Source organism: Notamacropus eugenii, chromosome 1 (genome assembly GCF_028372415.1).
Source record: "Notamacropus eugenii isolate mMacEug1 chromosome 1, mMacEug1.pri_v2, whole genome shotgun sequence".
Taxonomy (NCBI): domain Eukaryota; kingdom Metazoa; phylum Chordata; class Mammalia; order Diprotodontia; family Macropodidae; genus Notamacropus; species Notamacropus eugenii.
Window position 1 is genome coordinate 268743844 of NC_092872.1, and position 22816 is coordinate 268766659.

A 22816-nucleotide genomic window follows, 5' to 3' on the forward strand; every position below is an offset into this window, starting at 1 on the left:
CTTCTCCATCTCTGGCACAGGGATCCACAGGCCTCAGCTCTTACAAAGAGAGACCCAGGGCTCAGGTTTAAAGGAGAAGGACCTCAAAAGCCCCTTGTTTTATGTAGAAAATGAAAGCCCATCTGTGTTCAACGAGACCAATTTAGGGGAAAGTTGGGGCCCTGCCATCTTCCTTTCAAATGTAGCCTGCACAAAGTCAGAGAAAGCCTTTGAGGTTACTTATCTTACCTGTGTCAAAGACTGAATCAAGTCAAGTTTCTAGCAACTTCTCTCACTCAGAAATGCAGAACTTTCCAGGCTCCCAGCTCAGTCAGAGAGAGCTCACCTTTTTATTCCCTGAACTAAGTAGGTTGTTAATTCTCTTAACCATAGAGGCACTGTCCCTATTAACCCCATTAATCAAATTAACAATTGTTTCAGTGGTTGATCTGTACAGTGCAATGAAATGAGGCCTGATTTTGCTGCTTATTCTCATATGACATTGGAAAGATAATTTCTCTGGATCTTGTTTGGACTTAATGGGCCCTAAGGTCCCTTCCAACTTGGCATTTATGTTTCCATGATCCCTTCTTCATAAGGATGGTGTCATAGGAAGACCAATGGAGGTGGAATTTGTATTATCCCAATTTTGCTTGAATAGCCATGTGACCTCAGGCAAGCCATCTCCACTCACTAGAAAGTCTAATTAGCAAGCTGTGAGGGCCTACTATGTGCCAGGCACTGTACTGGTGCTAGGGATACAAATAAAAAAAAGAAAGAGAGACAGTCCCTTCTGATGAGGAGGTGTCAGTCTAATGAGGAAGAAAATTCAATACATTCAGACTGACTAGAGAATAAATATAAAGCAGAGAGCAAGAGAGGTAGGTAGGTAGGTAGATGGATCAATGGATGGACAGATAAATAAACTACTTAAATACAAGGGACAAAGGAAGTAGGGGACTAGCAGTTGGTGGATCAGGAAAGGCTTCATGAAGAAGATAATGTCTGTGCTTTATCTTAAGGAAGAGCGGAACTCTGAGGCAGAGATATGAGGAGGGAGTGCATTTCAGGCAGGAAGTATGGCCAAGACAAAGGCACAGGAACTGGAAATGAAGTATCACAAGTAAAACAGAAACAGAAAAAGTCAGCTGGGCTGGATCACAGTGTACATCCAACAAGGCTGGAAAGGTAGGGTGAAGTGAGGTTGCAGAGAGCATAAAAAGCTCTATTTCATTTTAGTGTTTTAATTCTGTCTGTTGAGTAGGACACTCACCTGATCAGATCTGCACTTAAGGAAAATTTCTTTGGCAACAAGGTATAGGATGAACTGCAGAGAGCAGAGCTGAGAGTCAGGGAGAGCAACTAGGAAAGTGTTGCAGTAATCTAAGTGAGAAGTGGTAAGGAGCTGAACCTTGGTGGGAGCTTTGTGCATGAAGAGAAGGGGTCAGATGTGAAATGTCATGAAGATTAAAAAATGAACCAACCTGGCAAGTGAATGAGTATATGTGGTGAAGAAAGGTATGGATTCAAGATAATGCTGAGATTATAAACCTGGGAAGTTGGAGGCATGGTGGTATCTTTGACCAAAAGGGGAATGTTTGGAAGAACGGAATTTATAGGGGGAAAGATCATAAGTTTAATTTTAGATCAAGTGACCTTAAGGTGTCTCCAGAGCATGCAGTGTGAAATATCCAACAAGAAACTGATGATATGCAACTGAGGCCCAGGGGAGTTACTGATGTTATCTGTATAGAGATAGTAGTAACCCATCATGGGACCTGGTGTGGTCACCAAGAGAGAGTATAGAGAGGAGAAGAACATGTAGAAGTAGGGGGCATATCGTGAACAGTGAGCCTTCAAAGGAGTTGGAGAAGTGGATGGACAGAAAGGAGGAGGGTAAGGAGGGAGCAACATCATGAAAACCTAGGGGAAAATATCCAGGAGAGAAAAAGGGAAGACTTCTTCACCAATGATGCAAATGAGCTCTTTCTCTTCTAAATGTAGTCTCAGAGAGTCATTCACCTCCAGGCACTAAGAGGTTGCTTGTCTTGACCAAGGTCACATAATATTATATATAGATCATATATGATAAGGCAAGCTAGATGAGGACTGAGAAAAGGTTATAAAGAAATCACTGGTAAGTTTGGAGAGAGTGATGAGGGCAAAAAGCCAGAATGCAAAGGGTTGAGGAGTGAGAAGAAGGAAGTGGAGGTTGGACTTCATCTTTGTCATTTATAAGATCAGATGTCCTCTTAGGCCTCTTCTAACTCCAAGTCCATGACCTATGATCCCACGTTAGAGCAAAGGGAACATAGCCTCATTCATCAGTGAGCTCTTAAATCTGGGAATTTTCCAGTTCTCCTTCCTCTTAGCTTTCACAACACATCACCACCTCCTTCCAAGGTGGAAGTGTTGACAAAGAAAGAAGGTGCTGATTTGAGTCACAGCCTCTGAGGTGGAAGGGAGCCAAGAGGTCATGAAGTCTGACCAGAACACAGCCCTCTTTCTTTGGAACCTTTTGGATAAGGAACCTATTGGATGAAGACTTGTCCGGCATCTGCTCCAGGAGCTCCTAGGATGGGGAACCTGCTATCTCCCAAAGCATACTGCCTTTGACCAACTCTCCTTTTTACATAAAATCTGAAACTGCCTCTCAGGACCTGCTACCATTGCTCCCAGTTCCATACTCTGGGGCCAAGCCCTTGAAGAAAATCTTAGTCAGCCTCAGTCATCCCTCAGTTCAGAGCTGCTCTACCCCAATGCATTCCTCAGACCAACCAGAAGGTCCCTTCTGTTTGTCATGCCTGACCTCCCCCAGTGCTCTAGGAAGTCTGTTGTACATGAGGCCTAAGTCCAGAAATCATTGCTCACATAGCCCAGGTTTAGGGCCAGAAAGAACTTGAAAACTGTCATCTTCCCCCCACCTTCTTCCTTTATTCTAGATGTGGAAACTGAGGCTCAGAGAGGTCAGATTACTTGGCCAAGATTTCCATGGTAGGAAATGGCAGCACCAGGCCTTGAAACCTGGCCCATGGATTCCAAATCCAGCACTTATCTCCACTCATTTTGCTGCTGATACATTCATTTATGCAAACTAGGTGTCATTTTCTAATGCTGTCAGTGGTTGGAGTTCTCTCTGTCAGGTTCCATTCAGTTCCATCCAAGTGTTAATTAAGCACCAGACACTGTCATTAAAATGGTACCAGATACTGTGGGTGTAAATACAAAAACAAAAGAGCCCCTGACTTCAAGGAGCTTATGTTCCACTGGGGAAATGCAACATATATGTTCTGGTTGTTAAGTCGTTTTTCAGTCATGTCCAACACTTTGTGACCTCATTTGGGGTTTCCTTGGCAAAGATCCTGGAATGGTTTCCATTTCCTTCTCTGATTCATTTTCCAGATTAGGAAACTGAGGCAAAGTGAAGTTAAGTGATTTGCCCAAGGCCACACAGCTGGTAAATGTCTGAGGCCAGATTTGAATTCATGTCTTCCTAACTCCAGGTCAGGTGCTCTATCTAGCTGCATATGTATCCACATGCAAATGCAGAGTTATTTTGAAACAATTTGGGGATGAGAGAACAGCAAGAATCTGAAGAAATCAACTTCATAAATTAGGTAAAGGTATTCCAAGAGACAGAGACAAAAGGAGGAGATCACTGAAGCCTGGAAGGACACTGCCTGTGCAAAAACAAGGAGGAAGTAAATGACATTTTGTGTATGGAGAATGGGAGGGCAGTTTGACTGGATTATAGCATGCATGAGAGGGAACCTGGAAAGATAAGCTGGAGTCAGGTGGGATACCTGTAAGTGCCCAAAACAACAGTTTGTATTTTATCCTTGAGGTAATAGGGAACCATTGAAACTTCTGGAGCAAGGGAGTAACATGACCCATGCAGGCAGCTGTGTGGAGGATGTGTAGGAGAGGACTAAAGTTAGCTAGACAGGAAATCAGTAAGGAGACTATTGCAAGATCCAAAGCCTGAGATGGTGTTGGTGTGGCTGCTGCTGCTACTGCCTTTGATTTTTTGGGTGGGGTTGCACTAGGCTGGTGACTGTGTGAAGTGTAGAAGAGGATGAATGTGAACAATCTTGTGAAGGAAGAATTGATGAGACATTATTATCTTCATCATTCTTGGGAGTTTCAGGAACTAAACCAATTCGGGCCTGGATGACGTTGACTGAAAAATGATGACTCTGGATAATGATGACTCCAGGCCACAAGTTCCCCACCCCTGGACCAGACAAAGGTCTGGAGGTGGGACACTCCATAGCATACATTAAGGAAATATGCCTCATCCTCAGCATAGTTTAAATTACAAAAAAGGGTAAGGTGAGGCAGATATCACCCTATCTAAGTGGAGGGTTAGAATTAGTAATAGTCACTAGAGGAAATATGTCACTCAAAATGACAATCTCAGAGTGGGAAGAAATCTGAGACTCTTTGTTAATTAACAAGCATTTTTAAGCACCTATTTTAGACAGGCCCCGGATATATAAGGACAAAAGCTAAACCAGCTTCTCCCTCCAGAGAGGGAGAAATTCTAAATTCTAATAGGAAGACCACATGTATGTATGCAGGTAAATAGAGAAGAGATAAAAGGTAACTCTGAGGGGAGCATACTAGCAGATGGGGGTACCAGCAAAGGTTTTGTGCAGAAGGTGGCACTTGTGCTAAGTGTCAGGATTCCAGGAGGCAGAAATGATGCAGAAGTACATTTCACTCATGGCATACAGCCAGTGCAAATGTGTGGAAGTGGGAGATGGACCAAGACCACCCTGCATTCTCCTCTTTGAAGAAGATACCATTCCCCTGTGACCCTTGGTGCCCAGGGTTTGGCCAGGCTCATTTCTTTAGAGTCAGTGGTGAGAGGTGCTAATCCCAAGACAGCGCTGAATTAGCTTTAGCTAACACTGGCTGAGAAACAGCCCCAAGTCTAGGACCTGTCCACTCCAGGGAGCCTTTGAGTTACTTGGGCAGCACGTGCCAGGAAGAAAGGAGACTGGGCAGCAGTAGCTTTGCAACTGGTCCCCAAGTTACCCAGGGGGCCTCAGTGGTTAATATTATGTGAGAGGGATCCAATATTTAACAGATTCAAGTTCATTCCAAAAGCATTTGTTAAACACCTACTATATGCCAGGAACTGTGCTAGGTTCTGGGGATATAAAAATACAGCAAGCAAAGGTCCTTGCCTTCCTTCATGACACTTGCATTAACATAACATAGGTTGTATAAGGATATTTTCTTATTTTCTCTGATTTATGTATATCTTCATGGGTTTTCATTTTTCTTAATGATATCTGATGCTCCTTTCTCCCTGCACCCTCCCCACAGCCCCAGTGCTTGTTTTCTTGGCTCTTTCAGCTTTCCATCATGAGATGGGTAATCCAAAAAAAGAAAAAAAACCCCACCAAAACACAAAAGAGAGAGAAAGGAGAGGCTTGTCTGTGATTCTGGGAGCTCCCAACCCTGGATCCCAGTATCAAAGTCATGGGGGTGTGGAGCCCTGTCTCAGCAGCTGTACAGCATCTCATTCAGGACATTAGCTCTATCCCTCAGAGAGGCTTAACTAACATGACTCCAGGAGTCTTTATTTAGTTGCAAGTATTGTTTATTTCATTGTGAATTCAGCTCATTGAATCCCCAGTTATCAAAGGCAGCTCTTTTTTGTGTGAATAACCAATTTACATCTGGCAAAAACCTCATGTCTGACTGTGGACGTCAGACCCTTCTATTATTTACCAAAACACCCAATTTGATTACATTCCCCCTACGCAATCCAGTCACGAGGGGTCTCTGGTTGTCATGTTAATTACATTCTGCAGAAGGTCAGTGGAAGCAACACAAATTAGGTTTTTCACTTAGTGTTTATCAGAACCTAAGAAATATCATTAGAGCATTTTGGATGTACCAACAAAATCCTTGAGAAGTTTGTTACAGAGATTAGACCAAAGGAAGCTATTAAAATTACTAAGTTTATAACTTGGGTCCCTGATCGTTTGTTTCCTAAAGTTCTGGACTTATATAGATGGTTAAATCTTGGGGTATATCTCCTTAAAAATCTCTTTGGCTCACACTCCCATTTTCTGTATTCTTTGGGAATATCAGAATCTGACTTCAAAGTTTCCCCAACCAAAGGAAAGGACCGTCTTCTCCTTTGCAAGCACTTGGGCTAACAAGACCAAATATAAGACACATTTTATTTCACCTGACTGAAAACTCAAAGCATTTCTGTCTCAGCAGTCCTTGGTTTTAAAGGCCAAACCCAAAGGCATAACTCATGTGTGAACTTCATCAGTGGTAAGATATCACCCTGCTGATCCTCAGGGATACTACGCCCAGATAGCAGAAAGCCCCTCAGTGTTGATATCAGGACAATGAGTCATAGACACCAATGGGAAAAGTAGGCAGGATCATGCCCTTCCAGAGATACCAAGGTGAAAACAGTGTATTCTTGGGTATGCTGGGCTATATTACAAGGCTATATATCACAGTTCTTGTATAAAGCATCTGCTGATAGAAATGTTGGATGGAATGCTTTGAACTAGATGACTACTAAGTGCTTCATCCAACTTGAAATCTCTAAGATTCTATACAAATATTGCAAAAAAGGATTGTTTTTTTGGGGGGGGAGGGGACAGGGAGAAGATATTCCAACATTTATTTGTTGTAAATTCTATACATATTGAAAATCCTGGCAGAGCTAGATGATACCATAAAGATTCAACTGCAAAGCATTTTCTAAGCATCCATTTTTTGTAAGACTATGCTGAGTTCTGAAATTAATTATCATTTTAGATGTTAACTGTTTGGGACATCTAGGATACAGTGGATAGAGGACAGGCCCTAGAGTCAGCAGTACGTATGTTCAAATCCAGCCTCAGATATTTATTAGCTGTATGACCCTAGGCAAGTCACTTCACCCTCTTTGCTTCAGCTCTTCATCTGGAAAATGAGCTGGAGAAGGAAATGGCAAAGCACTCTAGTATCTTTGCCAAGAAAACCCCAAATGGGGTCACAGAGAATCAGACACCAATGAAATGACTCAACACCAATTTGTTTTGAAGTTGAGGAAAATGAGACAAAAAATGACTAGTATTAGAAACCAGATCTGCTGACTGTTAGTGCACATTTCCTTCTATTATACAGAATTGCCTCCCCATTGCCATGAATCTGTGATTTACCACTGTTTTTCATTTTGCTTCTGTTCTAGCTTATAGTAGCTGGGGGGTTTTAAAAAATCTCAAGAAATATCCTTGAGTATTAATGCTGGTGTTGGCAGGAACATGTGTATTTTCTTGTGACCTCTCTTTCCTCATCCCTCAGATTGTCTTTGGTAGGACATTTCCATTCAGCCTTTGGCTTTAGCATTCATTCTTCATATCTACTGGTTTCTAGGAGTTTCACTCCAAAGGAAATTGAAATGCCCTCAATTAATGTGATGTCATCATCATGGATGCTCTTTCCAACGATATAAGTCACAACCCAACCAAATCTGTCCATCCTATGCAACTTTTGGCCAGGTCCTCACTTAAGTCTGTTGCAGGGGGTCTACACAACATTCTTGGGAACCTCCTGTCTTCATCTTGACATCTTGAAGCTACCAATGTTGCCCCCAACATGTACATTGGTTATTCTTTATCCTTCTTGAGTCTCTGCTTAAAGACCTTGTGTGATGAGGACGCCACTGCCTCCCAAGGCACACTGCCTTTGGCCAGCTCTCTTTCTTAGGTTCTTCTTAACATCAAGCCTGAAGCTGCTTCTCAGGACCTGTTACCATTGCTCCCAGTTCCACACTCTGGGGCCAAGCCCCTGAAGAAAATCTTGGTCAGCCTCAGTCATCCCTCAGTCCAGAGCTGCTCTACCCTGATGTATCCCTCAGACCAATCAGAAGGGTCCCTTCTATTTATCATCCCTGACTTCCCCTGATACTCTAGGAGTTCTGTTGTGCATACTGGCTGGGTCCATAAATCATTGCTCACAGGGCATAGGATTAGAGCCAGAAAGAACTTGAAAACTGTCGTTTTCCCCCACTCCTCTTCCTTTATTCTAGTTGTGGAAACTGAGACTCAGAGAGGTCAGATTACTTGGCCAAGACTTCCATGGTAGGAAATGGCAGCACCAGGCCTTGAACCCTAGCCTTTGGATTCCAAATCCAGCACTTACCTCCACTCATTTTGCTGCTGAAATGTTCGTTTCAGAATATGCAAACTGAGCGTCATTTTCTAATGCTGTCTGTGGTTTGGAGTTCTCTCTGTCAGGTTCCATTCAGTTCCATCCAAGTGTTAGTTAAGCACCAGACATTGTGGCATGAAAAACCTACCAAATACTGTGGGCATAAATACAAAAACAGAAGAGCCCCTGACTTCAAGGAGTTTCTGTTCCACTGGAGAGCTATGCCACATATACAGGTATGCAAATGCAAAGTTATTCCAAGCAATTTGAGGATAAGGGAACAGCAAGAACCTGAAGAAATCAGTCTTGTGAAATATGTAACTCTTGAGCTGAGTCTTGGAGGATGCTGGGAGACAGAGGTGAAAGGAGGAGAACATGAAAGACAGTGAGAGGCACTGCCTGTGCAAAAGTGTGGAGGAAATAAATGATATTCTGAGTGTGGAAAACATTATGGAGGGCACTTTGACTGTAATGGGAAATGCATGATGGGGGTGGGGTCCTATGCAGACAGCTGTGTGGACAGTATCCTGGAAAGGAATGAAGCCATTCAGACTCAAAACCAATCGGCAGGCTACCGCTGTCTCCTAAGGAAAAGGGCTTTTGGGGGGCAGCAAAATGGAAAGAAATGTGAGAGCACTCTTGTGGAAGAACTGATGAGACATTATTCTCTTCATCATTCTTGGAGTTTCAGAAACTGGAATGAATTCAAGCCTAGCTAATACTGACAGGAGACAATGCTGACTCTCAGTGATGTCTACTGGGTAACGCAGAGTGGAAATGGGCCTCTGACCTCCCAAAGTCACTGGCGTATGCCTTGAAGCAAAGAGATTACCCATTCTTTCATCATTGATCCCAGGTAGTTTAACTACTGCTGCCCGTCATGTGTAACTAGCTATTTCTAAACTCAACTAATCACGTGAGACAGCAAGTTTGCCAATGGTGGTTTTATGCACTCTGCAGCATTCCACTTTGCCCGGACATTAATGGAGGCAGTGAATGACTCTGTGGCCACAAGCCTGGGGACCACAGCGAGATGCTTGAAAAGGAAGTCAGCCCTTAATGGCTTTCCAGGCAAGGAGCCACTGTGGAAGGCACAGTGCCAATTAAAATGAAGCCTCTGAACTTATCTTCCTTCTGAGGACCAAGTCCTGTGCAGCCTCCCAGGAAGGAAATCAAGTCTCATTAGGGCCTTAGCAACCTAATCTGGTTGTTTTTTTAAGGAACCTTTATACAGAGAAGGACCATGTATAATTAATTATCACTGATGGATAATTATGACATATCTTAGGGGTCTGGTAAAATGGCTGAAGTTTAAAAGGTAACTTAACTTAAAATCAGGAGACCACAGGATCATAGTGCTTGAAGGAACCTCAGTGGTCAGGCTAGGCCATTCTCCTTCATCTTAGAAAAGGGAAAACCATGAGTCTGTGGAAGCTTAGTTTACTTACCTTTTAAATGAGAATAATATAATAGCACTTTCACAGGGTTATTGTGAGGATTGAAGGAGATACTATGTTTTGAAAGGCTTTGCAAACTTTAAAGTCATATGTGTGTATAATATGACAATAATATATATTATTAATATATAGTGCACATAGAATACATTAATAATAGTATATATACCATTAGTGTGTGTATATATATATATATATATGTGAAATGTGTGTGTGTGTGTGTGTGTGTGTGTATGTGTGTGTGTGTGTGTAGGGAGGAAGGGGGAGAGAGTGAGTGAGAAAGAAAGAGATTTGGTTGTTGCCCTTTGTGTTCAAAAAGGACCAAAATGACATTAGTATGTTAAGGTCATGTAAAGTGTGTCTGACTATGGCTGATCAGACCAATACAAACACTATACTAGTATACACACACACATATACATATGTGTATATGTGTGGGTATATATGTATGTATATTATATACATGTGATGTATGTATATAGTGGATATATACAATATGTATACTTAAACATGTGTGTGTATACACACATACACACACACACATCTATCTATACTATCGTCATCATCATCGTCCCAGATCATACAAATAGTTGTCAGCAGCAGAACTGACTTCAGGCTCTCTGACTCCAAGCACAGGGCTCTTTCCAGCTTGGAGATGCCGATCGCCATGCAGGTAACATTTACAGTGTCTTAGAGAGTGGCTGGCTCTGAGTCTCAGAAGTTGGGTGACCCAGCTAAGTGTCAGTGATAGTATTTGACCTCAGGTCTTGCCGACTGCAGTCCAGCACTATGTGTTAGCACACTCTCTATGGCATGCTGCCCCTCAGAAATGACCCCTGTTCAGAACATAAAAAATGAATTTTCCTTTTGCAGGTGAGGAAATTGATGCAATTACCAGTCCATGATAGAATAAAGTCCTGTAGACTTGTCACTCTCTAGAGAGAAAGAATAATTCAGTTGACAGAGGAATTCTGGGAGGGGAGTGTTGGGAGAGAGGTGAACAAATGGTAGGAATTCTGTGTCTCCTGCCAGCTCTCCAGGCTTTCCTCTGGAACCACACTGCCTTTGTGGCCTGCAGGTGTCTCTAAGTGGTACCCTTCACTCTTATTTATACTGTCTCATTCGGCTCTTATTCAATCCATGGACAAGTCCTTTCTCCAGGATACCTTCCATCCCTTCTGTCCTCTTCCCTCCATCCATCGGTCACACTCATCCTTCAGGTCCTCATTATCTCTCACCGAGGTTATTATAATACTCCCCTAATTGTTCTCTCAAGTAAATTCCCTCAGGCACTTGCTTGACCCCCTCCCTTCCTCACTCCCTGGCTGGGAAATCTTCATTGGTTCGGCAGACTTCATTTCTGGGCACTTCTCTGGTCTGGTTCCTCTCTACTCTTCCAGCTTTAGTTAAACCATTCCCCTTTTTGTACCCCACTTTGGTGTCATCTTATACTCTTCACCCCCATATAGTCACAGACAGAACACTCTATGCCTGTGTTATATTCCTAGCACATAAGAACCCTTGCTAACTGGTTGTTGACTGATTCTTGACTGATCATCCTGATCTCCACTCATGGCTACAATAGTTTTCAGCCACCTGTCATCTTCTTCCTCCATCCCAGATCAAAATTTCCCTCTCCCTTCTCCTACTATGCTTCTCTCCTTAAACCCGCTGAAAGTGATCTCTCCCTCCTCAACTGTTCTTAGGACACTTTATCTGCATCTCTGCTTTAAACTCATTAGGTAATTTTTGTGTGCATTACACTACAATGTGTGTGTTGGGGGGGGGGGGGGGATGTCTATCCCAAAGCATGTGAAGCCCCCAGCAGAATGGGTAGATGAGAAATAATTTGTTTTTATAGCCATGAAGGCGGCTGATACAGGTGCTGTGGAGCAGCTCTCAGAGCTTGATTAGACATGGAAGATGCCTAGGTCATCCACTGCACACCGAGCCATTGCCGATCTGATTCCAGAAGAGACAGTGAAGCCTGATAACTTTGTGTAACTGTCTCACTTTAATCCAATTCACATAAAAGTCAAGATATCACCCCATGATGTCATTCATTGGTCCTCTTTGAAAATGAAGCAAAAACAACTTTGTATGTGTGTATAAAGGTGTGTCCATACACATACATATGCATATGCATATACCTACACACACAGTTAGGTGGTACAAGGGATAGAATGCTAGGCCTGGAGTCAGGAAAACTCATCCTTCTGAGTTCAAATCTGGCCTCAGACACTTACTAGCTGTTTGACCCTGGGCAAGTCACTTAGCCATGTTTGTCTCAGTTTCCTCATACATAAAATGATCTGGAGAAGATGGCAAACCCCTCCAGTATCCCTGCCAAGAAAACATCAAAGAGTTGAACAGGATTGCAATGACTCAGCAACAATGATGCACAGCAAACACACACACACAATAACAGGGGCAGGAATACTGACCAACAACAGACAAATCAGGAAAGGTCGCTCAGTAAGAGGCTCCACTTGGGGTGAAGAGATGGAGGTAAGGGGTGAGAGAAATCACTCTCGGCATAATACAGACTATACAAACACATGGAGGTAGGAGACCAGTCAACATGCAAATGTGTCTCACTAAGTCTACTGGGAATACATACACAAGTGAGAAAGTCCCTGCCTTCAGGGAACTTATACTCTACAAATAATGTATTACCCAGGAAACAGCTCTATCTGTTGGATTCAATTATTGTTTTGACTAAAAGTTCTCCTTTTAGATCAGAAAGACCAAAATCCTTTACCCTCAGGCAAGGAAAGGTTAAATTACAGGGTGTGAATACCACTCACTAGTTGGAAAGTTTCCTGGGACATGAATCCAGATTCTGGCTATTTATATCATGCCTGATACTTAAACAAGGCCTGTACCAGTGTTGCTCTCTGATTTATGGCTGAGGAAACAGAGGCAGAAAGATTTAGTAAGTCACACGTGGCCAAACAGCAGCTTAGTATCAGAACAAGGATTAAAATGCCTGACTCAAGAGTTTCTCCTCTTGCTAGTGCCCCCCATCCCCCAAACCCCCCCATTCCCTCCTCCCAAAAAGCCATGTAGAAGACATTTCAGCTGCCTGCCAAGTGATCCTATGATCTTGGTAGCAAGAGGACTGGACACTGGGCACTGGATATATACACTTCACCTTTCATAAAACATATTCCTGAAAGGATGTCCCTAAACTGGATTTTTCCCCAAATTGAATTGTAAATGTACCAAAAGGGAGAAGCTGAATGTTTTAAGGGACTTCCTTTGGTGAAACAAAGAATCTTTTATAAATCATTTCCCTTTATAGATACATCTGTTTTGTAAGGTCAGGTTCTGATGCACCAGTATTGCTTTAAGTGGGTACACGTTTGTCTTGGCCTTCCTTCTTGGGGTGAAGGAATGATATCAAAGGCAGGGGTCTTGCCTGCCTCCTTCCCTAGAAGTAGTGCCTGGAAGTGTAATTAGAAGAACTACCTTTTGCTTAGATGATAAACACTGAATGATGGTACAACGTGGAGAATAAGGATATTTTTTGAGAAATTTTGAGGTCACTAAAAAACAACAAAAATACAAGCAACCTTCACCCACACAAATAAGTAAATACACACACCCACACCCCCCCCACACACACACACATCAAGGTGGTAGATACACAGTTCAAAAGAACACCAATTTTTAAATCCAGATTTCTGCTTCTAACTACTAACCTGTGGACACTTTTGCCAAATCCCTTAACCTCTCATTCTCAGTTTTCTCATCATGAATTGAGTGGTTTAAACTAAAGGAATTCTGAGATTTCTTCCACCTCTAAATCTGTGAAACTAGGTAGGGCTGAGGTCTCAGCCTCGAGAAAAGAAATCTTAGAGAAAACTCTGATGATAGACTAGAATGTAATAGAACCACCTAGAATATCTTTTTTGTAAATGAGACCTCCCATAAAATATACTTCATTTGATCAAAAATCATAGATCACTATCCAGATGTGACATTTACTTTTAATGGTCAGCCAGAGAATGATAATTAATACAAAACAGAAGTATTATTTAATGAAACAGTACATAGCAAAAGTACCAATCAAATGAATATTCCTCAACCTGAACATACTTTCCTCACAAATCATACTTCATAGATAGAAAGAGTTGACCAACCTAGGAAATACATTGAAGGGTGCCCATACTGTATAGGAAACACATATATGAAAGGTCATTCTTCATCCATGCAGAGGTAGAAAGACTATTTTTAATAACAATACTAAATGTTCTAATTTCTAAAGCGGTAAATGTAGATTTAACCCCACAAAAATAAAGAGGATTTCACTGACTTTTTTTAAGTCTAAAGAGCAATGGTTCCAGGACCAAAACAGGTTGGTGAGTCACTGGCCTAGAGTATACGGAGGCAGGGGGGAGAAGTATATAGAGACATAAGTGCTAAAAGCACATACATGGAGGAACAATACCCCCTTTATCATAGGACTGCTCCCTCTGGAGCTGCTTTCTTTACTTGTTTCATAGGGCAAGGAGGCTTTTCTAACCAGCATCTTACAACTTACTTTGGCTTCATTTGTAGTATGCTGTCCATGGGATATATAGTTTTCAATGTGTCCAGCTTGCAGGTTTCACTTCTCTCCCCTCACCTCCTTAAAGATAGGGGCTTTCGCTCCTCTTAACTTACAGAGTCTCATACAGAAAGTATGTATCAGCCGTTTTAGTGAGACAACTCTAGTTCTCCCAGTGTTAGATTAGGAGAAAACACATAGCTTTTCACTTTTCATAAGGAGAGAAAAATCTAGAAACTGACAGGTTTTAACTACTCAACTTTTCCCCCTTCAAAAGAATTCTTGCCCCCAGAGGTCAAGCTTTTTTAGAATATAGAACACCAGTCAGTTACATTAATCTGTCTTTTAACCTATCATGTTTGGGGGCTTTGTATCAAAGTCCTACATTATCTCTGACTTAGAGTTAGAAATTACTCCTACATAACCCTTTAAATGTGTATTCTTTGCCTTTGAATCCCCCATTTCAGGAGTATGGGGAGATCTGTTTTAAAAACACACACACACACATACACAGACACACACACACACACACACACACACACACGAGATTTATTGGTCCCAAAATTTTATCAATACCACCACCCCCTCCAAGATCCTGTCCTTCTGAATAGGGATTGTTTCATTCTTTATATTTGTAACTCTAGTGCTTCTGAGACACTGTCTGGGCACATACATGCAGAGAAAGAGACAGAGTGCTTAATGTTAAATACCTGTTGAATTGAATACTCTGATGCAAATTTTAAAAAAAGAAGAGAACAGCAAGAACCAAAAATTCCAAGTAGAACAATTAACCTTTCAGTCAATCCTTTGAACCATAATATCTTTGACTTGATGATATCTATCTGGCCAGCAATGAGAATGCTAAGACTTGTTTTGCTGGCCTGAGAGGACTGAAGTAGGAGGCCTGAGAGGGCAGGGGTAAGAGCAGCAATTGGTTGAAGAGTTTGTTGTAGAATAATATTATCTGGCAAGACGTAAGGGAAAATGACTAATCAGTTTGAAACATCCAAGATGCAGAATTGGAGTGGCCTCAGGAAATTGTGGATTCCCTCTCATTTAACAATCTTCATGATAAGGATGAAAGCTACTCAGTCATTAAGGAGGATTCCTGGATTTGATTAGATAGGAGATTCTGTAAATAGTTGTCTATATACCTTCTCCCCCACCCTGCCTCCCAAAGTTACACATAATACACTTTCAAATTAGAAATGAAGTCAGAACTGGGGAATACCAAACAAGCAGCAAGAAAGGTATTAAACTCTTACCAGAGATAGACAGAGACAGACTTCCCCCTCACAGGTGGATGAGAACCTTTGTTCCAGTGGCCACAAAGGTGGCTGAAGCAGTACTGTGGAGTGCTTAGAGTTGGGTCAGACATTGAACAAACCGAGTTCATCCACTGCATCCTGGGCCATTGCCAATCATCTCGACTCTTGTCTTCTTGCCACTGGCCTTCAGTGACTAAAGAAGACAGTGAGCCTGATATCTTTGTTTATTTAAATCCAGTTCACAAGCATATCTTTGGTCCTTTGAAAACAAAGGATGTGTGTAAATGTGTGTGTGCAATTACATACTGCACCTCATAAGCTCTGAGGGTACAAAGACAAAAATAAAGCCATTTCTTCCAATACTAAGAGTAATATTCTAATGGGGGATACATGATGAAGATATAATAAATACAAAGTAGCTTTGAGGGGGAAGTTCTAGTGTGTCTGGAAGATCAGAGGTTTTCCATAGAAGGTGCTCCTTGAACTGAGAATCCCTGGTTTCCTTCCAAGTTCAAGTGGAAGAACAGTCCTGTCTCTGTGGGGGGAGGGGGACAGAAATGTGGGTCGATTTCCTTCGTGGGGCCAATGTGCCTGGACCTTAGAGGAAGTGAAGGGGAGTAAATGCAAGGAGACTAGAAAGGTAGGAAGCAGTCAGACCTCAGAGCAGCCCAGATCAAGTCCCAACAAGGCCCTTCATTTTACAGATAAAGAAACCAAAGCCTCCTGTGGCTTGGTAATTTGAGGAAGGCTACAGAGAGGCGGAGAAGCGGCCTTCACTTTAATTTAGCATGATCTGTTTTTTGGCTTCCTTACCCATTTAAAATGCCTTTAACCGGGAGACCTAGGAGAACGGATGTGCAAAGCCGACAGTGTAACTGCCTGATCAGCATGGGTTCTGTATGCTCAGTTACTTTGTAACAAAGCTTCATAAGGCGTATCATGGGTATCAGATAGAAAAGTAACGACTGGCCTTGGCCTGTGCTATCTCACCGTTTTGTGTCTAACAGTATCTCGGCCTTCAAGGAGGAATGGGGTTACCTGCAGGAGACGACCCTTTCCACCATGAGGAGCGTTGAATTGTTGGGAAAATTAACCCGATACCTGCCAAAGTCGATACTTTTGTGTAGCTCCTTGCATCGAACGAGAAGTGTTCAGAAAGTTAGAAAACCTGCGTTCAGATTCCTAATTTGACATTCTTCTTGGGACAGAATGGGATTGAGAAGAGGAAGGGACTTTGTGGGCCACAAATCTCCCCCTCTTCTTGCAAACGGGAAGACCCGAGGCCCAGGAAAGTAAAGTTGGGTTCAATTTAGCAACCAAAGCTGCCTCGACCTACACCTCCTCCCCATAAGCGAGAAGGTGGGGGGTTTGGGGGAGGGTGAGAAGAGGGTAGAAGGATGGGCTGCCCCATTTTGCCATCCCCTCCACAGAGCGCTGCCCGCCCCAAAAGGGGGCTTGAGATGCAGTGGAGAGCACTTTTGAAGGAAAGCTGGAGGAAGGGAAGCATATTGGCTCCCGCTGCCAGGCCTGGATGGGATGGGGGAGCAGTGTGGAGGGGCGCCCGCAGGAGAACCCCCGACCACGGGGCGGGGGCGGGCGCCACGCGGACTTGTGCGACCCCAGGGGAGGGGTGGGGCAGTCCCCAGAGCCAGAAGGTCTTGGGGGATCTTGGGGACGGTGGACAATCCGGGCACGTGGCGATGCTGGGAGGGGGGTGGGGCGCCCTCTACCCCCCCCCATCCCCGCCCCGCCCGGGCCCGGCCCCCTCGCGCTCGCGCAGCTCCGGTCCAGGCCCGGCCACCAGGCCCCATTTTCATGAATGAAATCCAATGCGTGCCTATAAATAGCCACGAAGGCTGCTCACGTCACAGTGGGAGCCGTGGCCGTGGCCGCCGCCACCGCCCACTCCCTCCTCCCTCCTCCTCCCGCTCCCCCACCTCCCTCTCCTCCCCGCCCCCTCCTCCACCCCCTCCCCCTCCTCCGCCCCCTCCCCACCCCCAGCCAGCGCAGCCGCCCGGGCGGGGCGGGAGGGCAGCAAGGCCGGGCCGGAGCCCCTCGGGACTGGACAGGACGGGACGGGACGGGACAGGGCGCGTCGAGCGAGCGGGTGAGCGTGCGCCCCGCAGCAGCCGCCCCAGCGGTGGACGGCTGGGCGGGCGGCAGGAAGCCAGCCAGGCGGGCCGGCGGGCAGGGGAGGGGCGGGCGTGCCATGCCGCTGCCGCCGCTGCTGCTGCTGCCGCCTTTGTGCAAAGTTGGGCAGCGACTGGCGGGCGGCGGCAGCGCGCGGCGCCCCGTGCGCCCCCGGGCCCCGAGCTGTGGCTGCTAGAGCGCACGCCCCCCGGTCCCTGCGTGCCAGCCAGCCAGCGGGCACTCCCTCGGACCCGCCGTCTCCAAGCACCGAGCGCCGCCCCCGGTTCCGGGGCTCCCGGGCTGCAGGGCTCCAGAGCTCCCGGGCTCCAGGGCTCCCGGGCTCCAGGGCTCCAGGGTAGGTTCTGTGTTGTGAGTCCGCTATTGTCCCAAACTTCCGGAGCAGCCGCGGCTTCCTCGCTGCCGGGTACCCCAGACGCCCTCCCTCAGGGGCAGCGCTGTCTGCAGTGGCTGTGACCGTGCCCCTGCAGACAAAGGGAAGTGACAGCTGCGCCCCCAGCCCCCCTCCCCACAGCAGAGGGCCGCTTGGCTCGAGGAGGACCCCCCCAACAGGTGGCACCTCCCCCTTCCCTCGCCCCCCCATACACCCTGTTCTTCAAAGGCAGGGCTTCCCAAACCCTTCGAAATGGGGCTGGTTCCTCCCAGTGCCCCACCTGACAAAGGGCTGTGCTCTGGCACGCCCCGGGCACTCGGGAGGCATGGATGCAGGAGAAACCATCTCCGATCGCACTTGGCACCCTCGGGATAGTTTACCGATCAGCCCAGAGTTTGGTGCTCCCCCACCCCCCACTCCCGCCTGTGTATGTGGAGTCTGTTGTGGGTTGCTGTGACAACAGCTGAGGGGCTGATGCTGTGCAGGAGGGGTTGGAGAGCCCACATACCTGGTCCTGGTGCTCAGAACTTTTGGAGGGGGCTAGCCAAGGAAAGGTACAAGGATGGGAGGGATTTCCACTGCAGGGGACCTGACAGGGAGGGGGAGGGGAGGAATTTTAAGCATTCCAATCAATTGGTCTGTTGGCCGGGTTGTTTCTATCCCTTGCGATATCAAACATCTCAGTGCTGAGAAATGTCAATATTTGGACTTGAGCAAGCCAGAAAGTTGGAGCAGGAGAGTCAAGCAAAGGGTCCTGAATTTGGCTTGGCTCAGGAGAGCCCAAGCTGTGCCTTTGGAGCTGACTGTACACATCTGCTCAAGTTTGATCCAGCCACTGTCCAGGGCAGATCTAGAAAGGGGGGCCCAGAGAATGGCCTTGCCTGGGACTCCTCCTCCTCAGCCCCTCCTGGGGGCTCTCTCTGGGCTCTCCTGGGGCCTCCAATTAAATGTCAGGCTACAAACATTCAGTACCTACTATGTGCCAGGCACTGTGCTAACCTCTGTCAACACAAAGAAAGGCCAAACCAGCCATTACTTTTAAGGTACTCCTGACCCAGGATAGAGAGAATAATGCAAAGCCTATGTATATGCAAGATATACGGGGGAGATACTCAGCTTGAACCTGCCCTGGCTGGCTCACTCAGCACCCTTGCTGGTGCTGTACCTGCCAGGCCCTTGAGCTCCCCACTCCTGCTTTAACTTTTTCCTTTTTATTTTGTTCATGTTTTCACTCTGAAGCTTATCTGTTCTGGAAAAAATCAGGCATCTTCATTTTGCCAAATAGCGTCCACCTGCCTGCCCCCAGATAGAGGAGAGTGAGCCAATAGAGATTCCTTGGATTTTGTCTGGGCAGGCTTCTGGCTCATTGAGACACTGTGTTTATAAACACTTGTCAGAATCAGGGTGTTGTTTCTAACTCCTTAAACTTCTTGGAGACTTATGGGAGTCAGCAGCTACTAGACAGTAAACACAGAGTGGAGCCTTTTGTCAATGTAAACACAGACAGCAGGCCAGGCACACATCTCTACAGGTGAATGAATGAGTGGGTGAGTTGGGAGAAAAGGAAGGAGGGAGGGAGGGAGGAAGGAAGGAAGGAAGGAAGGAAAGATAACCATTTCTCTTATGATTTGTTTGAACCTCATCTGGGCGGCTGAAATGCACGCTGACATTGTTAAGGTGGGAATGGGCCTGTGCTGTATGTGGCATCAGGAAACCTTTTCACAGTCATCTCCTGCTCCTTGGGGGTTATCCAGCCCCTGTGATGGGGGAAACTGAGCGCCAGAGAGAGGAAATAATTTGCCCAAGATCATGAAGTTGATGAAAGTGGGATCCAAACCCAGATTCTCTGACTACAAATCTGACAATCTTCCCACTCCAATCATGTGGAGTAAAGTCTGCAGAGACTGAGAGGCAAGCATAGGCAAGGTGGCCTTACTCAGGAAGAGAGCAGCTGGGCGACAGTGGGCAAGTCACTCTCTGACCCTTCGCTTCCTCTGAAAAATAGGCCTGACTCCATTGGCAGATGATCTCTCAAAGCACTCCTGGGCATTTGGCATACTTTAAAGGATTATATGAATGTTGTTATTAGAGTTCTATACCAGGATGTGACATCAGGAACTCAATCAGCTTTCATGCATTAAGCCCCTACTGTATGCCAGACAATAAAGCATAATGAGTTTTGAACTCAGAGACCTTATTGTTGTTCAATTGTGTCAGATTCCTCCCAACTCTGTATGCTGTTTTCTTAGCAAAGATACTACTGGAGGGGTTTACCATTACTTTCTCCAGTGGATAAAGGCAAACAGAGGTTGAAGTGATTTGTCCAGGGTCACACAGCTAGTGAGTGTCTGAGACCAGATTTGAACTCGGGTCTTCCAGACTCCAGGCCCAATGCTCTTGCCACTGAGTTATCTAGTTGCCCTAGTCCAATCAACTACTTTTTTAAAATAGTATTTTATTTTTCCCATTATATGTAGAGATAATTTTCAATATTCACTTTTATAAGACTTTGAGTTCCAAACTTTTTTTCCCTTCCTCGCTCCCTTCTCTCTTCCCTCCTCCCCAAGAACACAAGCAATCTGATATAGGTTATACGTGGGATATTAAACATATTTCCATGTTAGTCATGTGGAAATTGTGAAAGAAGAATCAGAATAAAAGGAAGGAGCCAAAAGAAAGAAAAACAAACTAAAAAAAAGTGAAAATAGTGTGCTTCAATCTGCATTCAGACTCCACAGTTCTTTCTCTGAATGTGGATGGCATTTTCCATCATGAATCTTTTGGCATTGTCTTAGATCATTGTATTGCTGAGAAGAGTCAAGTCTATCAAAGTTGATCATCGCACAATGTTGCTGTTACTGTGTACAATGTTCTCCTGGTTCTGCTCACTTCATTCAGCATCAGTTCATGTAAGTCTTCCAAGGATTTTCTGAAATCCTCCTGCTCATCATTTCTTATAGCACAGTAGCATCCCATTACATTGATATATCATAACTTGTTCAACCATTCCCCTATTAATGGGCATCCCCTCAATTTCCACTTGTTGGCCACCACAAAAAGAGCTGCTATAAGTATTTTTGTACATGTATATAAATGTATCCTTTCCCCCTTTTTATGATCTCTTTGGGATACAGACCTAGTAGTGGTATTGCTGGATCAAAGGGTATGAGCAATTTTATAATCTCTTTGGGCTTAGTTCCAAATTGCTCTACAGCATGGTTGGATCAGTTCACAACACTGTTCCAATTTTCCCACATCTTCTCCAATATTTATCATTTTCCTTTTCTGTCACGTTTGTCAATCTGATAGGTACGAGGTGGTACTTCGGAGTTGTTTTAATTTGCATTTCTCTAATTAATAGTGATTTAGAGCATTTTTCCCATATGACTATAGAGAGCTTTATTTCTTCACCTGAAAACTTCCTGTTCGTATCCTTTGACCATATATCAGTTGGAGAATGATTTGTATTCTTACAAATTTGACTCGGTTTTTTTATATGAGAAGTGAGGCCTTTGTCAGAAACACTGGCAGTAAAAATTATTTCCCAACTTTCTGCATTCCTTCTAATCTTGATTGCATTGGCTTTGTTTGTGCACAAACTCTGTAATTTAATGTTATCAAAATTATCCATTTTGTATTTCATAATGTTCCCTATCTCTTGTTTGGTCATAAATTCTTCCTTCTCCATAAATACAATATTCCTTGCTCTCCTAATTTGATTATAGTATTACCCTTTATGTCTAAATCATATGCCCGTTTTGATCTTATCTTGTTACATGGTGTAAAATGTTGGTCTATGCTTAGTTTCTGCCCCTTTCTCAGTTTTCCTAGCAATTTTTGTCAGCTAGTGAGTTCTTATCCCAGTAGCTGGAGTCTTTGGGTTTATCATACAGTAGATTATTATAGTCATTGACTACTGTATCTTTTGCACCTAATCTGTTCCACTGATCCACCACTCTGTTTCTCAGTACCAAGTAGTTTTGGTTTTTGCCACTTTATAATACAGTTTTAGATCTGGTATAGCTAGGCCACCTTCCTTTGCATTTTTTCATTAATTCCCTTGATATTCTTGACTTTTTCTTCTTCCAGGTGAATTTTGTTATTATTTTTTCTAGTTCTATAACATTTTTTGTAGTTTGATTGGTATGGAACTGAATAAACAAATTAATTTAGAAAGAATTGTCATTTTTACTTAGTTAGCTCAGCCTACCTATGAGCAGCTGATATTTTTCTAGTTATTTAGATGACTATTTGTGTGAAAAGTGTTTTGTAATTGTATTCCTATAGTTGCTGGGTTTGTCTTGGCAGGTGGACTCCCAAGTACTTTATACTGTCTACAGAATAGGTGAAGTGACTTTTTCTCAAATTGTTGCTTTTCAGTCATTTTTCAGTTGTGTCCAGCACTTCATGACCCAATTTGGGGTTTTCTTGGCAAACGTACTGAAATAGATTTGCCATTTCTTTCTCTAGCTCATTTTAAAAGTGAGGAAACTGAGGGAAACAGGATGAAGTGACTTGCCCAAGGTCACACAGCTAGTAAAGGTCTAAAGCCAGATTTGAATTCAGGGTTACCTGGCAAATAAAGAAGGAGCTGAGATTTGACCTCACTTCCTCAGAATCCAAATCCAGTGCTTTCCACTGTGATTAATTTACTGCTTGTACTTTGTCCAGTACTTTTGCATCTAAAGACCCTTCTCTAACCTCATGGTTTTTCTCCCCTGATTAACAGGGAACACTTTGAAGAACATACAATATTGGGTGACAGAGCACATGTGTACAGGGGAACCCTAGTGAATTGAGTATGCAGGACTCCCAGAACACATGCAGTCAAGGGCTCCTTCACAAGGTGACAGAGCTGACCTGAGGT

At 44.2% G+C, this 22816-nt stretch overlaps 1 protein-coding gene and 1 long non-coding RNA gene across 11 annotated transcripts in view; one reads left to right on the forward strand and one right to left on the reverse strand.

Annotated features, from left to right (window-relative positions):
* Positions 1-22816, forward strand: part of RHOBTB1 (Rho related BTB domain containing 1) — a 205037-nt gene that overhangs the window by 99402 nt on the left and 82819 nt on the right. For 4 of the 10 annotated variants that reach the window (XM_072628866.1, XM_072628878.1, XM_072628870.1 and 1 more), the window contains exons 1-3: positions 17781-17913; positions 20745-20858; positions 22679-22814. The exons of 2 other annotated variants lie outside the window; for them this stretch is intronic. The gene's annotated coding sequence lies outside the window, so the exon portion shown is untranslated. 4 more of the 10 variants (XM_072628871.1, XM_072628876.1, XM_072628867.1 and 1 more) reach the window with 4 other exon arrangements.
* LOC140517529 (uncharacterized) lies at positions 13581-17304 on the reverse strand. The gene is made up of 2 exons (XR_011971623.1): positions 15426-17304; positions 13581-15268 (listed from the first exon to the last, which is right to left on the reverse strand). It is a non-coding gene; the product is annotated as an uncharacterized lncRNA (long non-coding RNA).